Genomic DNA, 6338 nt, shown 5'->3' on the forward strand with positions numbered 1-6338 from the left:
TCTCTCGTTGGCTTTGAAGAAGCAAGCTGCCATGTTGTCAGCTAACACACGAAAAGGGAAGACGTTAAGAGTGGCTTCCAACTGATACCCAGCATAAAACCGAACGCTTCCTGAGCCTGGAAGACTTTAGGGAACTGAACGCTGCCAATAATAATGTAAGCCTGAAAGCAGATCTTTCCACACCGAAGCCCAGATGAGAACCCAACTCTGGCTGATACCTTGATAGCAGCCTTACAGAGGACGCCGCTAAGCTGTGCACGGATCCCTGACCTGCAGAAACTGTGAGATCATGAATGCTTCTTGCTTTCAAACACTAAGTTTGTGATAACATAGTTATACAGCAATAGAAAACTGGTTTGCATAACTTGACCAAAAAATACCACGGCTTATGACCCAATTATAAACATTTGTTTTTACTGTCCTAATGGGTACAAAACATACTTGTCAAAACACACATTCTAATATTGGGCTTAGAAAACATGATCTTCATCTCAGTAGCTAATAGGACTATCTAATCACATTAGATTGATGTGATGTCTCCTGTGTCTTCTCTTCATGGTTGCCTAAGTGAGCTGCAGTTTCTAAGAGGTAATTAGCCCATAGCAGTGGCTACAACTTACCACGCTCATGCCAAAGGGAGCCCCTGAGATAAGAGTGTGTAGCTTACCTCCCACTGGTTTAGTTAACATATCAAAACAGTGTCCAACTGAGTAGTCAGTCTCATTATCTGAATTTCACATTGTTTTCATCCTTTTACCACTGCTTAAAACCCTAGATTCGCCCTCCTCTGCACCCTATTTCCCAGAATAACGGAGTAAAAAAAGCAAGGCTTTGAAATCAGACTGACCTATGTTCAAATTCTGGTTTCATCATTGCACACCTGGCAGCTAGAGTGCTTTGCCTCCTATCCTTCTTAACTAAATCATCATTCCTTAGAAGTTTACCAAACTGCTTCTCTCCTGTCATCCAAACAACTGCTGAAATCATACTTCCTTCAGGAAGTCTTCCTAAATGCACCAAAGGAGAGGCAGCCTCTGCTCCTTTATCCCTAAAGAAAGTGCCCATGTCCTGAGAGGTGCCATGCCCTGAGCCACTCCCACTGCACTAAGTTTCTCATGCCCCTTCTCTGCCTGCATGCTAGACACAGGGCAGTGTGGCAGACAGATGCCAAAATGACCCCGTGATGCTTTGCCTCTAGCTGCCAGGTGTACAATGATGGAGTAGGTTGAACCTCAATTTATTCATCTGCTAAAAGGACACAGCCACCATTTGGGTTGTCAGCAGGATTAAATGACATAACAAGGAATCAGATATGGCAGCCTCTGAAATAACTTGAGGTACACCTGCTCTTTCATTCTCCTTCTCTGGCTCTCCTCATTGGTCCCCAGAATCACGTGGAGGTGACATCCCACCTGCACTCAGGTATTATTATTCTTTCCAGCCAAACATTCAAAAATCCAAATGCAACCTTACTTCAATTTTCCTAGTTGATGAAGGTTTTCAACTCATATAAATTAGGGGCAAAAAATTAATTGTTGGCATAAAAAAAAATCTTAAATTCAAGTTAAAAGTCAAGATTGCCTAGGCTGGGCATGGTGGCTCATCCTGCCTGTAATCCCAGCAATTTAGGAGGCTGAGGCAGGCAGATCACTTGAGGTCAGGAGTTTGAGACCAGCCTGGCCAACATGGTAAAACCCCGTCTCTACCAAAAATACAAAAATTAGCCAGGTGTGGTGGTGCTCACCTGTAATCCCAGATACTCAGGAAGCTGAGGCAGGAGAATCGCTTGAACTTGGGAGGCGGAAGTTGCAATGAGCCTAGATCACGCCTCTGCACTCCAGCCTGGGGAATAGAGTGAGACTCTGTCTCAAAAGAAAAAAAAATATTGCTGTTTATGAAATAATACTCATAATTAGCTTTCCCAAAAAGTTTTCAAACTCTGCTCTTCCAATTTAGTCCCAATTCCTAAACTCCTTTCATCATTTATCTTTCTCTCTCTCTCTTTCTCACACACACATATAGAGACATTAAGCTTCTCCTGATAATATTACTTTGTGCCATACACTGTCCTACTACTTTTCATAAATTTAATGCTCACCATGCCAGTATCCCCCTTTAAGAAACCTGTCCATGTTCATCAGCTAGTAAATGACAGAGCTGCACTGTGAACCCGGGCAGTCACATGTTCAGTTCTGGCACAGTGTATGAATACACAAGGTGCTCAACAAATGTTGTTTTGTTGTTGTTGTTTTTGAGACAGTTTCGTTCTTGTTGTCCAGGTTGGAGTGCTATGGTGAAATCCTAGCTCACAGCAACCTCCGCCTCCTTGGTTCAAGCGATTCTCCTGCCTTAGCCTCCCAAGTAGCTAGGATTATAGGCATACACCACCATACCCAGCTAATTTTGTATTTTTGGTAGAGACAAGGTTTCTCCATGTTGATCACGCTGGTCTTGAACTCTCAACCTCAGGCAATCCGCCCACCTCAGCCTCCCAGAGTGCTGAGATTACAGGCATGAGCCACCAAACCCGTCCCCATCTCCCTTCTTAACTTTTCCTACCCATCATCTCTATTTAAACACATTAATTAATGAGCACCATCCCTGCCATGGCCACTAGATGTCAGAATAAAGCATTCCATGCAGCTCTGTTGTTCAAGATCTACTACTGGATAAAGATCTTAATAAGTGCTTAGACGTTTTAAAAGGCAAATAGTCGCACACAAACCAAAAAGCTGGATATAAGCAGAACTGCTTGATACAAGGAAAAAGAGTGACTGTATATTTTAATCAAAGTCCATTTTTAAAATTACAAAATATTAAAGAAATAGAATTTCTTGTAGAAACTGAAATGGCAGTGTTCTATGTGTATTTGGGAGAATGAAAACAGAGAGACTCAGCCTAAATGTAGAAGAGGAGAACAAAGCATAAGGAACTCAGAAATAATAAGGGCTTTGGGTCCTAAGTTGAAGAACTGGGGTTCCAGCTAAATTCACCTAAAGCTCTGGTAGATAAGAAAACCCAGCCACAAGGACTAGGGTCGTCCTCAAGACTTTGCTAAGTACCCTATGTAAAGTAATTCTTTTTGCATTTATATTTTGTGTGTTAGAGACTACTTGTACTCCTGATGTGTATTCTGCTCTACATATATAATTATAGAACAAACATCTGGGCACATAACCCACTAACTAAGGTCTATATTTCCCAGACTCCTTTGCACACAGGTGTGGCCATGTGACTAGGTAATGATCAACAGAATGTGAAAAGAAACAATATACACAACTTTCAGATAGTGCTCTTCAAAAGAAAGAGCTTGCTTTCTCTTTCCCCCTTTTCTCTTCCTACTGGCTAGAATACAAATATGGTGTTGAATGTGGCAGGACCACAAACTAAAACTCTTGGTCCCTATCACCCTAGAGCTGCCATATCAATCCTGAACTGCTTATGTTCAAGTAAGTTATAGGAAAGAGAAATTACTTTCTATCATGTTGAAGTTTCTGTTATTTTAGCCTCTGTCCGAGAAGCTGAATGAGCATTCTAATTAATATTCTTATAAAGTCCTATCAAGTTAATTTTTGCATTTTGACTGTACCATGATTCTTATGAAATACATTAAATGAAATGTTTCTCTTCATTTCACAAATGGGAAAACTGATCAAGACCACTGTATTTGTCTGTTTTCACACTTCTATAAAGAACTGTCTGAGACTGGGTAATTTATAAAGAAAAGAAGTTTAATTGACTTACAATTCAGCATGGCTGGGGAGGCCTCTGGAAAATTACAATCATGGCAGAAGGCAAAGGGAAAGCAAGGTACCTTCTTCACAAGGTGGCAAGAAGGAAAACGAATGCAGGAGGAACAACCAAACACTGATAAAACATCAGATCTTGTGAAAACTCACTATCAGGAGGACAGCATGTGGGAAACCCTCCCATGATCCAATTATCTTCACCTGGTCTCTCCTTTGACATGTGAGGATTATGGGGATTATAATTATTGATGAGATTTGAGTGGGGACACAAAGCCTAACCATATCAACTATCATCTAAAAAACAGTTATTTTTCTCTGCCAAAGAATGATTATGGCTTAAGGTATAACCCAGACAAAACTCAAAGTTCATTTGTTAACATAAATGTGGAGTCCTGAGTGGGTCCTTATTGGGTACAGTACATGACTATGGGTCATCAGTTTCAATTAGAAAGAAATTAAAGAGAGTGGAATGAAATAAACTCTTGATGGGAAATTACTTTGTTCCTCCAGACACCACAGTGGAACAGAGATCACCTTGTCATAGGCATAGAATTTCAGGGCTTGGAGGGGGAAAAAAGGTCATCTTATAGAAGCTTAGTCCACAGTGAGTTATCAGAGACAGCATTAGAGCTCAGGGTCAGTGTTTGTTACGGTGCCACCCTGACATTCTTATTTTGTCATTTTTACTATTAAACATTTATTAAGGGTAAACTGAGTGCAACTCACCATAGTAGGTGCTTGATGCAGCAGGGATGGTTTAGAGGGCTTGCTTGTATGTTGCACACAAACTCAAGTGGTAAAGCAGGATTTTGACTTAAGTCTCTCTGTCTCCAATGCCTGTGTAATTTCCACTATTTTCCATTGCCTTTTTTAATAGAAGCAACCCTATGTCAAGATATAGAGTTTTTATTAGTTTTTCTTTGCTTGTTTGCTTGTTTGTTTATGCAAATAGTGTTGTCATCATCTCAAAATAATGTATGACAAGATAGTATTGCAAGCCTCATGGGAATCCCTCAAACCAAAAAACATGCAACAGATACACAAAAAATAAAAAGCAAGAAACTAAATCATACCAACAGAGAAAATCACCTTCGCTAGAGGAAGACAGGATTAAAAAAGGAAAGAAAAGACCACAAAACAACCAGAAAACAGATAACAAAATAGCAGAAGTAAGCCCTTACTTATCAATAACAACATTGAATGTAAACAGACTTAACTCTCCAATCAAGACAGTGCCTGCATGAATGAAAAAACAAGACCCACTGATCTGTTGCCTGTAAGAAACATACTTCACCTATAAAAACACAAATAAACTGAAAATAAAGGGATGAAAAAAGATATTCTATATGAATGGAAGCCAAAAAAGAGCAGGAGTAGCTATATTTATATCAGACAAAATAGGTTTCAAGACAAAAACTATAAGAAGAGACAAAGAAGGTCACTATATAATAATAAAGGGATCAATTTAGCCAGAGGCAACTTTAAATATATGTGCACCAAACACTGGAGAATCCAGATATATAAAGCAAATATTATTAGAGCCAAATAGAGAGATAGGCCCCAATACAATAATAGCTGAAGATTTTAACATCCTATTTTCAGCACTGGACAGATCTTCCAGAAAGAAAATCAACAAAGAAACATCAGACTTATAAAATGCAAGAAAATATATATATATATATATATATATATATATATTTGTGTGTGTGTGTGTGTGTGTGTGTGTATAGAAATATAGAAATATATATATATATAGAGAGAGAAACATCAGACAATCTGTACTATAGATTAAAGGTATCGAATAGATATTTACAGATATTCATCCAACTGCTGCACAATACACATTATTTTCCTCAGCACATGGATAATTCTCAAGGATAGATCATATGTTAGGTCACAAAACAAGTCTTAAAACATTCCAAAAATAAAAATAATAGCAAGTATCTTCTCTGACCACAGTGGAATAAAACTAGAAATCAATAACAAGAGAAATTTGGAAAAGAATACAGATACATGGAAATTAACAATATGCTCCTGACCAAAGAACCAAGATGGCTGATTAGGAACAGCTCAGGATTGCAGCTCCCAGTGAAAGTGCAGAGGGTGAGTGGACACCGCATTTCCAGACAGATTTTTATTGCCCACAGACCAGGAGATTCCCAGGCGGAGGAGCCCCACTGGTCACCAGCATGGCTGTTTTGCCGGTGCCCCGGCGCGGCAGTTCTCCGTACAAAATACACGGGCCTGGGAGCCTTTTAGCTGGCGATTGGAGCTCCAGGAAGGCAGAGTCACCCATTCATCTGATTAAAAAGGGGACTGAAACAAAGATCCAGGCCAGGAGATTCCCGGGCAAAAAAGCACCATGAATCTCACCACTGTTTCAACGGGCGCAGTGGGTTGTGGCATGGGAAATCACACAGATACTGGAGCCTTTTCAACAGGCAACTGGAACACCTGGGAGAGAGTCGACTGTTCAACTAAAAAAAAAAAGGCTCTGAGGCAGGGAGCCAGGTGATCAGGCTCCCTGATCAGCAATTGGAAACGCTCTGGGTTGAGAGTTTCACAGCAAGCACAGCTGAACCCAGGAGG

The sequence above is a fragment of the Cebus imitator genome, unplaced genomic scaffold (assembly GCF_001604975.1).
Source record: "Cebus imitator isolate Cc_AM_T3 unplaced genomic scaffold, Cebus_imitator-1.0 Scaffold187, whole genome shotgun sequence".
In the NCBI taxonomy this organism is placed as follows: domain Eukaryota; kingdom Metazoa; phylum Chordata; class Mammalia; order Primates; family Cebidae; genus Cebus; species Cebus imitator.